Genomic DNA, 13,078 nt, shown 5'->3' with positions numbered 1-13,078 from the left:
CCCAAATGATTATTATTATCGCCGGCAGCCGGCAGGTGTGTGGACTGATTGCACTGAAACAGTGTGTGTCAGTGGGCTTGATTGCTACAGCTGCGACCCTGCATATATCGGTATCGGTTGATATCGGCTGATATCGGTATCGGAAATTAAGAGTTGGACAATATCGGTATCGGTAAAAAAGCCAATATCGAACATCCCTACTCTCCGGGGACGGTTGAAGACTCTAAAGGTTAGAGAAGCGGGTTTGTGACCGGAAGGTCGCCGGTTCGATCCCTGAGATCGGCAGGAAAAATCTGGGCTGCAGGAAGTGAATGAATAACTCTCTCTCATACCCTTAATACCAACCGCTGAAGTGCCCTTGAGCAAGGCACTACACCCCCAACCGCTACTGTAACTGAGGGGTACAATTCCCTGACTGTATTGAGAGTATGGTATTATTAAACCACTACTTAGTTATGTACTTTAATTACTGGCCATACAGTACACGGTATATCTGGTGAACACCCACACAAGAATACAACAATGACACCTAAAGTTCTATTTGGAGGGATTTATTATTATTAAGCAAGCAACGGTAGGTTACAGATTGAGAATTATAATTGCGCTTGTAAGGCGAAGAACACTTAAGTAGGTCAAGAGCGTATGTCCATGAGAATAGTAAGATGGGTATAACTGACGCCACCTGTAGCATAAGAATTACATAAGGCACACTCGTAGTCAGCTGGAGACACTAGGGGGTTCCCTCCGGTTGTAAGCCAGCAGGGTAGAAGAATGTTCGGGAGCAAAGTCTGAATCAACGCGGAACAAAGAAGCTCCAGCTACGGGAGGCGGTACATTACTCCCTTGATCGGCAGACAAAAGCAACAGCTACAATCCAAGTATGCTCGACAGCATGGACGAAAGCCAGCCAGCCTCTGTGGTCCTAGAGGCGGGCTCGATGGTGCTCCTCACAGGGTAGATCCCACACAGCAGTGGGGTAGACGGTTCTCTGCTCCAGCAGCCACAGTACCAAAGCAATATAATCCAGCCGGAAAAGGCTCTGCATTCGCCGGTGTAGATTCTCCTGTGCACTATACTTCACATTTAACTAGGTCGAACTTGACGTTATTTCACTAAACTCTGACACCTTTTCTATCCTATTCGCACATGTTATAAGTGCTCTATTTAGACGCAAGGTTGCTCACTTCACTTGGTCGTTGACTCGTGGTGAAGGCTTCAACTTTGGGATGAGACTACTGCTGTATCCACCTGCGACGTATTTATACGTAAGGTGAATAATCTAGTGCCAACCTCAGTTCTGTCTCGTATTACTGCGCAAACCTGGACACGTTGAGACATGCCCCGGCGGTGGCTTTGAACTTGCCATTGGGGGTATGGCCGTTGGCGCCTAGGGGTCGCTGTCCAATAGGAGAACGAATATTATGGTCTGGTTTGTACCTAGATAAAGGGATATTCCGTGTATATATACAAAGAATATACAAGGGATATCAGACGATATACAAATATTATACAATATATCTCAAGTAATAAATATATATATTCGGTTTAATCTGACCCTTTGTAACAGCCGCCTCCTAATTAGTCCGCACCTAATTAGATAAGCAGAGACAGATTAACCGTCTTGTCCACTACTCAATGTCCGTTGTGAGGAGTAGGGCAATTCACAAAGTCAGTGGGTCATGGTCATCATCAAGGGAGTCAGGGAGCCTTGGCAACTCTATCAGCCTCGCCACGGGTCGGGTGTATGTCCGTCCCTGGATAAGAACTTCTGCCGCTCTGACCTTTCCGTCGGCACCAGTGATCACTTTGCTTACGCGGCCGGCCGGCCACGCAGCTCGGGGTAGTGACTGGTCTATGATCATGACGATTGTGTCCACTTTTAAGTTGTCCCTGTCCTTGACCCGCTTCTGACGGGCTGGACGGGATGGAGGGGGGCTTAGGAGGAAGCGGGCCTGAGACTGGTTGATCTGTGCTTGGCTGTGCCTCCACATCCTCCGTCTGTTCCTCTTGTTTGGTCTGTACCCCGTCTGAGGAGGGGCCGGTTCCGGCCGTCCCATCAAGGAGTCGCTTGGGGTGCTGGGTTCGAGGTCAGCTACGTCTGGAGCGCAGCTGAGGGGGGTGGAGTTCGGAACTCCCTCTTGTGCCCACGGTTCTCTCACAGGCCTCTCGCCTAATGTCAATAGCCTCTCAACGGGCTGTACGGGAGAGTGGCCGGTGTCGCTCACCTTTGTGTGCAGGCAGCGTGTAGACGTGGGTTGACTGTCAAGTCCGTAGAGGGGGCCCTGGAGCGTCCACCCCAGTCGGGTCTGAACCGCGACTGGGCATCCTTTGGGTCCGATGTGGGCCGCCTCAATTGGGAGAATGAGGTCCGCGTGGTCGGAGCCTATGAGCAGGGTCGGTGTGGCGCCGTCGATAAGCGGTATAGGTAGTTGACGTAGGTGCACGTACTTCGCCATCAGCTGTGGGATGGGGTAGGTGTACTGTGACAGGCCTATGTCGTGGCTGGTGAAGACGTTGGTGATGCTATACTGCTTCTCGGGCTGGTCCACCGCTGCTATCTTGAAGGAGACATTTTCACCCTTTATGGTCTTCTGGTCTCTTCTGATGGTACGGATTGTCATTGTTCCTTTGGCACCCCGCAGGCCCAACTGGGCTGCGGCGGAAGCGAGGAGGAGAGTCTTTTCAGACCCATCGTCTAGGACGGCGTAAGTGTCCAGGACCTTGTCCTCGTAGCTCAGGAGCACTCTGACCACTTTGATGAGCACTCGGGGGGTCCCGCTATGCTGGTCTATATGGAGCACTCCTGTTGGTGGGTTGCCTTAGATCTTCTGGAGTGGTGCCGACTCGCGGTCGTCCGAGTAGCACCGTGACTCCCAGTGTCTGCTGTAGCAGTCGGTACACCAGGGGGCGGTCTGGTGGATCTTCGGTACTGGTGCCACCGCCTCGGCTTGATACATCACCGTGACGGGCCCACTCTGTTGTCCTGGCGGACGCTTGTTGATGTCATGCAGGACCTCCAAGTGGGCGCCGTCACACTTGCCGCATCTCTTCTTCAAGCGGCACTCAGCTGCCATATGGCCGCGCGCGCAGCGGAAGCAGCGGCGGTTGGCCTTGATCCACTGACTCACCTCGTCCGTGGTCAGCTTCTTGAAAGTGTCACATTGATACAGCCGATGTTCCCCTTCACAGTACTGGCATTCAATCTTCCACTCCTCTTTCGTCGAGGGGGTGTTGTGGTTCTTGTGCTGCGGTACTGATTCGGCTTGGTGCATAACGGTCACCGACCGGCGGTTATCGTTAGATCTCCGAGGTCCATCTTTTGGGCTTGGTCCACTCCACACGAACGTATCCAGTCGTAGGCTGCTGACTTCTCTCGCGAGGAAGTCGGCCAGGTCTAGGAGGGATGGCTCAGGACCGTCGGGATCACGGTGGTCTCTCTGCCGCCGAAAACGCTCTTGGCGGGCTGGAGGGAGCTTCTCTAGTATTCGTTCCACATTAGAGTTAGCATATAGTTCATATCTCCCTTTTTCCCTTTGGGACCCCAGCATCCCTACCAGGGATTGTACCTTGATAGAGAGGTCATCCAATGCTCTATTGCATAGGTGTCAAACTCACGGCCCGCGGGCCAAATCCGGCCCGCCACGTCATTTGATGTGGCCCCCCAATAGCTCAGGTAAAAAAAAAAAAACATTTTTTTTTTTTTTTTACATTAATATTGGGTTAAAAAATAGCAGTGTTAAAATAATTGTGGGTTAATGCGTTAATAAAGCTTTAACTTTGACAGCCTTAGTTATTACACATTCTTACACATACATGTATGTTGAACATCTGAGGTAACAAAGGAAAAAAGCCAAAAGCACTTACTCCTCAGACATTCTTTGACAATTTTACAGCCCAAAATACAAAAAAGATCCAGGCGGAATAGGTAACAAAGGGTTGAAGAAATATTGTCTGAACTGTCAGATGCAAACTGGCTGTGTGACATAACCGAGCATCTCGCTCAATTGAATAAGAAGCTGTAGGGACGCAAACAAGTCCCACCCAAAACTTGACCAATATAGTTGTGAACTGAGACAACCCTTATTTTGTTATTTTTGAGTACAGTTACAGTTGTGTGTTCATGCAGACACATAATAGCAATTTCATTACGAATTGAAAATGGGGGACCCTGATGTAAACAAGTCGATAAAGTTAATTAAACTATCTTCCATTAGTTGGATGTATGGCCTCTGCAAGGTTGTGTGCAGCCATTTGTTTTTGTAACATCTGCTACATCTGTCCCACGTGTTCTTTGCAGCTCACAGTTGTTAGTTCTGCCCATCTTGACTGTGACAAAAAGGTTTTGAACAAACTTAATGTCATAGCTTGTATTTGATGATATTCTTCTTTGTTATTTACTTGAATGGTTTGATCATTGATTGGTGGAGTAATATGGGGTTCTGATAAACTAAAATTATTTGTTAAAATAACATAAGCTAACATATATTTTTACATTTATGCAAATGAATATGCAATATGTATAACTTGAATAAGTAATAAATACAGAAACACCATGTTTAACAATATGTAAATGTGTAGCTACATTTATTTTACATTACATTAACATTTATACGGTCTTTGGCCCTTTGAGGGCAACCATAATGCTGATGTGGCCCTCTGTGAAAATGAGTTTGACACCCCTGCTCTATTGTCTTTGGCTGGGGGGAGGCGGTCGATGTCTCTTATTTCCTGTATCACGTAGTCCCATATGCGTCCATAACGCTGGTCGAGGGCCACTAGAGCCGCGGAGTATGGGGTGCTTGAGTTGGAATATGCCAGCGCTATATTATGCGCTCTGGGCACCTTGAGATGCTTGAGGAGGATGGCATATTTGTACGACTCATCGGGGACGTCGGACATCATAGTCTCCAAGCACATCCGTAATTCCGTGTACTGTGCTCCGTCCTCGCGTGTAAAGTCTGGGAACGTCGGTGTGCCAAGGTACGATGCCATGGATGGCTGGCACATCGGTGAGCGTTGGGGAAGAGGCCTCCTGGGCGAGTCTCCCCGTACGTGTTGTCGTGGGTTGGTACTTGGTGGGTACCAGGGGCCGGGTACCCAGGTGCTGTTCCTCGGTGCTGACTGTACGTCAAACTCACCCGTGAGTTGGGTCGGGGGTTTGTAGTGCAGTGGCTCGGGGCTGACGTCGGGGCTGTACTGGGCCTCCTGGTCCAGAGTACGTTGCTGCTGGTCGGGGCTGTACTGGGCCTCCTGGTCCAGAGTACGTTGCTGCTGGTGGGCTTGACATTCCTCCTCTTCCTCTTCCTCTTCCTCTGCTAGGTCCTGGAGTCTTCTAGTCAGTCTCTCAGCGATGTAGGCCGGTTCTTCCCGGTGGCTGGGTCTCGTATGGACCGGTCGGGGAGGGGGTTCGGAGACGTAGACAGGATCCGCCTGTTGGCGGGGTCCCGGGTCGCTTGGTCGGGTAGGGGAATGTGCCCTAGACCCTTGTCGTGATGATCTCCGGGAGCTCCGTGTGGAGAGAGGGGGTGTCGCCATGGCAATCAATTGTTCTACCATCTGCGCCTGCAGCCGGTCGCGCTCTGCTTCGCGCTGGGCATGGGCGGCGTCGCGCTGTGCTTCGGCGCGGCCTCTTTCAATGTTCTCTTCTGTCTGAAGGCGTCTGGTCTCCAGTCTTATGCGGTCGTCTTCACTCCTTTGTTGCGCCTGGAAGCGCTCTCGCTCGGTTGCAGCGTGTTCCCGCTCACTAAGGGCTTGCGCTTGGAGTTGCACGTGAAGGCGCTCTCGTTGGTCTGCAGCTTGTTCGCGCTCGCTCGTCTGTTGAGCCTGGAGGCGTTCTCTTTCCATGGTAGAATGTTCGCGCTCACTTAGTTGTTGCGCTTGAAGTCGATCGCGTTCACCCTGAAGTCGATCGCGTTCGGTGGAGGCTGCCAGGGTGGCGATGAATGCCTGCGCCAGCATCTGGTCCGCCTCGCTGGGGGATGACACTGACGGAGGTGATCGGCTTCTGACAGTGCTCGTTGGAGATCTGTTCTCTGGGCGCGCCTCGAGATCCATCTCCTGGGCGCGCTTCTCTTCTCTTGGTTGTGTGTCGGGTTCTGTCCCCGGAGCGCTTTCTTTATCCTGGAGCTCTCCGGGGGCTCTTCCGTTGACGTTGTCTGGGGGTATAGTCATGTCATGTCCCCCCTGGTCCCCCCCGTGAGCTTGGTCAGTTACGTTACGTCTACTGGCAGGGTCGCCTGGTCGGTAGGTTTTGACATGCTTTGACTATCCGCTTTATCCGCATTTAACATCTGTATAAAGCTAGGTATTAGACTGACAGCGTATGCCTCTAGATAGGGAGGTGGCTGACGTCTGCGCTGCGGGCGTTCTAGCTCGGGGGAGCTGCTTGGGGAGTGTTCACCGCTGGCCATGGTTAATATCAATATTATATTAGATATTACACTGATACCCTCCGGCTCGAAGGACCAATTGTAACTGAGGGGTACAATTCCCTGACTGTATTGAGAGTATGGTATTATTAAACCACTACTTAGTTATGTACTTTAATTACTGGCCATACAGTACACGGTATATCTGGTGAACACCCACACAAGAATATAACAATGACACCTAAAGTTCTATTTGGAGGGATTTATTATTATTAAGCAAGCAACGGTAGGTTACAGATTGAGAATTATAATTGCGCTTGTAAGGCGAAGAACACTTAAGTAGGTCAAGAGCGTAAGTCCATGAGAATAGTAAGATGGGTATAACTGACGCCACCTGTAGCATAAGAATTACATAAGGCACACTCGTAGTCAGCTGGAGACACTAGGGGGTTCCCTCCGGTTGTAAGCCAGCAGGGTAGAAGAATGTTCGGGAGCAAAGTCTGAATCAACGCGGAACAAAGAAGCTCCAGCTACGGGAGGCGGTACATTACTCCCTTGATCGGCAGACAAAAGCAACAGCTACAATCCAAGTATGCTCGACAGCATGGACGAAAGCCAGCCAGCCTCTGTGGTCCTAGAGGCGGGCTCGATGGTGCTCCTCACAGGGTAGATCCCACACAGCAGTGGGGTAGACGGTTCTCTGCTCCAGCAGCCACAGTACCAAAGCAATATAATCCAGCCGGAAAAGGCTCTGCATTCGCCGGTGTAGATTCTCCTGTGCACTATACTTCACATTTAACTAGGTCGAACTTGACGTTATTTCACTAAACTCTGACACCTTTTCTATCCTATTCGCACATGTTATAAGTGCTCTATTTAGACGCAAGGTTGCTCACTTCACTTGGTCGTTGACTCGTGGTGAAGGCTTCAACTTTGGGATGAGACTACTGCTGTATCCACCTGCGACGTATTTATACGTAAGGTGAATAATCTAGTGCCAACCTCAGTTCTGTCTCGTATTACTGCGCAAACCTGGACACGTTGAGACATGCCCCGGCGGTGGCTTTGAACTTGCCATTGGGGGTATGGCCGTTGGCGCCTAGGGGTCGCTGTCCAATAGGAGAACGAATATTATGGTCTGGTTTGTACCTAGGTAAAGGGATATTCCGTGTATATATACAAAGAATATACAAGGGATATCAGACGATATACAAATATTATACAATATATCTCAAGTAATAAATATATATATTCGGTTTAATCTGACCCTTTGTAACAGCTCCAGTGGAGTTGCTCAGTGGCCAACGGTGTCAGACTGTGGTTGTACTGGGCAGCTCCCAGGTGTGAAAGGAACTGTGTGAATGTGAAGCAGGGCGTAGCTGAAAAAGAGCATCCGTGCTCAGCGAACCTACCCTGGGTAAATAAAGGTAAAATAAAGAAAATTAATAAATGAAGTCTGGACATGAGTTGCATATCGCAGATTGTTCTTCCCAGACCGCGGATTAAATTAATCAGGTAATCTATATGGGGCCGGTCAGTGGGGTAGGACAGGGGTTGTAGCTCGAATACGAGCGGACGCTTGCGGCGGGGTAGCTACTGCTGGTTCACGTTGTGAGCCGTTAGCCAACTTGCCAACAACTTATGAATATTAATGAGTATGGGCGGAGCCCAGCCAAAAATAGCTTGTATGTTGGAAGGGCAGAAAGTGGTGCACCAAAGTACTTGATTAAAAATACAAAACAATGAATTTGATGGGAAAAAAACCTGGGAATTGTGTAGAATTGCCCAAAAGTGAACAATTGTGGACCTTTAAATTTCTTATTTGTTAAAAGAAGTTCAATTTAACTTCTAAATTAAAAATAAATAATGTACATACATTTGACAGCATCTCTTTCTCCCCTTGTATAGACTTCTCTAACATGACGACAGAGACACATTGGGTCAGGAACGCGTCTATTCGAAAGGCAACCGGTTTATGCTTCCGCGTTCGCGTTTTGCGCTCTGATTGGCCACTGCTGTTTCTGGTCGCACCAATCGTGTGACGGCAAGTTCTTTCGCCGGTTAAGCTTAGGCACTCTTTCGAAGTTGGTTAAGGTTAGAGTTTGTCTTAGAGCAGGGCGATAGAACGCCAGCCCTGATTCCAAACTCTAACCTTAACCAACTTCCAAAGAGTCGCCTAAAAGCTTAACCAGTGATAAACTAGGCGTTAGGTAGTTTGCTGCTGGTCGAGGCGGAAAAAATGGGCGCGTCACGCGATTGGGCGCACATGTCACATGACCAGAAGCGTCAGTGGCCAATCAGATTCGCAAAACGCATAAACCGGTTGCCTTTCGAATAGACGTGTCAGGAACACACTCTCGTCATGATGATAATAACCAGTTATAGTGACCAGTGGTTATACACACACAGTTGTATTTCAGCGGGAATAGTCTATGCTCTCATGATACTCTCATTACAAATCCATGTAAGCCTGCAACAGATTTGTCAGAGAGTGCAAATAAACCCCCTTGGCGACATCCTGAGCAGAGCCTTTTTAGTGACCACGTTCTCAGAGGATGTGATATTGACAATTGAGACTTTAAGCTGCAGCATGGCATGTGTAGCCTAGAGAGCATATCTAGACGATAAGATAGATTGATGCAGGTGTTGGCTGGGTTCGGTGGTGGAGGGGGTTTTAACAAACACTGCGGTGCAACAGTGCAGCGTGGCGTAGAGACGCAGCAGCAGAGGGTGGCCAGCAGAGGGCGGCCATGCACTGAATAGGGAGGTGTAGTGGTGGTTACGTCATTGGTGTTTGCTGCACGGTCCACCCCGCTTGAAATTGCTACGCATTCTCAATGGAACGTTTCTAAATCGTCTCGTTTAAAACAAACAAAGCATGAACATTGGCACAGTGTACCTTTCTGTGTGTATTCATCCACAATCTATTATAGCTCAACATGAAAAAATTCGCAATTAATCGTCAAAGTAGCTAAATAATAACTAGGGATGCTCGATATTGGCTTTTTTACCGATACCGATATACTGATATTGTCCAACTCTTAATTTCCGATACCGATATCAACCGATACCGATATATGCAGGGTCCCCCCCCCCCCCCCCCCCCCCCAAAAAACAGAATAATTTCATGTAATTAACATTACATATCTCTTGTTGTGGAATTAACACAACATTATGCATACTTTTGACAATAAATAAAATCAGAATTTGTTCTTACTTGCTTGCCTGGGTAAATAAAGGTTATAGAAATAAAAAATAAAAAAATAAAAAAATTTAAACCGATACCGATATTTTCCGATATCACATTTTAATGCCGATACCGGCCGATAATATCGGACATCCCTAATAATAACGTTTATGTTTTCGTTCACTGAGAAAACTATACACAATGGCCGTGACGTGTATTATAGGCGACAGCACTGAACGACAGGAGTTCTACTGGTACTGCGAGTGTAGTTCTTTTTTAACGACAAATTAAACAACCCTTTAAACTAACTTTATTTCAACCAAAAACGCTTAAACAATAATGTTAGTGATATGGAAGGGAACTCATTTTGTGCAAAAACGGAAAGCTTGCCAATGTTCATGAGGCAGAATTATTACAATAGCCGATAATACATTTTCCCAATGATAAATCCCTATACGGGTGGACCGCGCAGGAAACTAAAGTGACGACAGACAGACTACACCTCCCTATAGCGGGAAGCAGAAGAGCTTAAATGCGCCGCGCTGTTTAAATTTAAATTTAGTCATTTAGCTGAACGCTTTTATCCAAAGCGACCTCATCCCATTTCTGCTTTGCACTATATAGTATTGTATATTAGTACATTGCATAGCATATTGTATATTGTACGGTAACTCAGTTACTCTATTCTGCATTGAACATTGTACATATGTCTATACTGAACACTGTGTCTACGTACGTGACTTCTTTTTTACTTCTATTTTTACATGCTATACTATTTTATTTTTATTTTATACTTATCTTTTGTCTAGCACAGTCTCTGGAGCGTGACAGAAAGAAGCATTTTGTATAAAAGTATTCTGTACTTCTGTATGACAACTAATAAAGAACCTTGAACTTGAACTTCCAAGTTGTGTTAGACAAGTCAGCAGGAAGGAAGGGTACAACTCTGGCAGCTAAGGGTCAGTAAGATTGTTCGTCAAACAGTGTTGAACTTGAGTGCTACTGTCTTGAGGGCATAATATTATAGACATAATTTATTAGCATAGTAGGTAGTACTAGTAGGGGCGACAGTGGAGGTAGAGCAGCCATCCCGGGCAGCGTGTCGAAGTGTCCTTGAGCACAGCTTGCGTGGTCGCCTCCGCCGTCGGTGTGTGAATGTGTGAGTGAATGGGTCAAATGTGAGGAACAAATTGTAAAGCGCTTTGGATAAAAGAGATATATAGATGCACCATTTACCTTTTACTATAGGCAAGGCAAGGTAGATTACTTTTTCAGATTCAGATTCCTCTTTTGTCACTTATTTCAGTACTTTAGAGCAAGAAGAGTGAACATCTATTTATTGTGGTCCCTCGACTATATCAGCTTCCAATAATAAAAATACAAAAGAATTTGCATAGAATAAAATAAGATGACTAAAACAAAGATTGTTATATACAGTTCTAATAAGTGTGCATAATAGTAGCAAGGTGCATAATAATAAAAGACAGTTTCAGCCTCAGTTTCAGCTTTGTGTTTTATGATTGGTGCAGAATGCGCGTGTGACCTCCGTGTCCTGTGTGACCTCCGTGTGACCTCTGTGTGACCTCCGTGTCCTGTGTGACCTGCGTGTGACCTCCGTGTGACCTCTGTGTGACCTCCGTGTCCTGTGTGACCTGCGTGTGACCTCCGTGTGACCTCTGTGTGACCTCCGTGTGACCTCCGTGAACTAATGCTATAGGCTACGTTTCACTCACACTGTCTCGTCACAATAATCAAACCGTTTATAATGGCAAATAGTTATAGTTGAGTTTTAGCCCAGGGAATAACACAATATGAATTATGAAATTGGGCGTAGTTCCCCCTTTAAGCAACACATCGCATTAGGCAACACAACTATTACGACACAGAGCCGCTGGTTCATCCAGATGCTGACACTCTCTCTCAACACAATGTCAATACAATAAACTAACACAATACAATAAAGCAATGTCAAAACATAAAACAGTTTAAAAGATTTTCTTTTTACAGAGGTACAGAGATGAAGAAGGGGTTTGATAACTGGCAGTATGTATGTGTATGTATGTATATATATATAAATGTATATATGTGCATATGTAGGTATATAGTTGTATATATGTGTAAAAAATTGCTAGAGGAACTTTACAGGGTAACATAGTTTGGCAAATATTAATAAGGTATTATTAAAAAATGTATTGTTAACTAAGTAAATTTTTTCAATATAAGGCTAGTAATGTATGAACTATTAAATATAATATAGTATGTTCTGATGAGTAAATAGGGGTGGGATTAAATAAGTGTATGCTTCTTCCCACTCCTTTTCAAATATGTAAATGACAACAAAAGACATTTTTGTTTTACTTTTTTGTTTGTTCTTTGTTATTTTTTATATACATTTATTATTTGAACGGCTTAAGGCTATATATGTACTTGATGTTTGTTTGTTACAGTATGTTGCATATTTGAAAGAAACTTCAATCAAATCAAATAAAAAAAACAAGTCTTTATCCACCAACACAGCCGTTCTCTAACTACCAGACACTGTTCATTTTTTATCAAATTTTATTGCCCATATTTATGTCTTTCTACTATTACCCTGCCCATACCTGTACCTCCCCTCCTCCCTCCCCCATGCTGCTATGATGCCCACATTTTCCCAAGGGGATCAATAAAGGAATATCTTATCGTATCGTATCTTACATTATCTTATCTTACCTTATCTTACCTTATATTATCGTATCTTATCTTACCTTATCTTATCTTACCTTATATTATAGTATCTTATCTTATCTTACCTTATCTTATCTTACCTTATCTTACCTTATATTATCGTATCGTATCTTATCTTATCTTACCTTATCTTATCTTACCTTATCTTACCTTATTATTATCGTATCTTATCTTATCTTATCTTATCTTACCTTATATTATCTTACCTTATCTTATCTTACCTTATCTTACCTTATATTATCTTATCTTATCTTATCTTATCTTACCTTATATTATCTTATCTTACCTTATATTATCGTATCTTATCTTACCTTACCTTACCTTACCTTATCTTACCTTACTTTATCTTATCTTACCTTATCTTACCTTATATTATCGTATCTTATCTTATCTTATCTTACCTTATCTTATCTTACCTTATCTTACCTTATATTATCGTATCTTATCTTATCTTACTTTATATTATCTTACCTTATCTTATCTTACCTTATCTTACCTTATATTTTCTTACCTTATATTATCGTATCTTATCTTATCTTATCTTACCTTATATTATCTTACCTTATCTTATCTTACCTTATATTATCTTACCTTATATTATCTTACCTTATATTATCATATCTTATCTTATCTTACCTTATATTATCTTATCTTACCTTATATTATCGTATCTTACCTTAACTTATCTTATATTATCGTATCTTATCTTACCTTATCTTATCTTATCCAGACCGCTGTGCAGCGTGGTGGTGAGCAGCAGTGCAGTCATGCACACTGACCAGCAGGAGGCAGAACA

This window comes from Notolepis coatsorum (assembly GCF_963971535.1).
Source record: "Notolepis coatsorum genome assembly, chromosome: 13".
Lineage (NCBI taxonomy): Eukaryota > Metazoa > Chordata > Actinopteri > Aulopiformes > Paralepididae > Notolepis > Notolepis coatsorum.
This window is presented reverse-complemented; position numbering follows the sequence as displayed.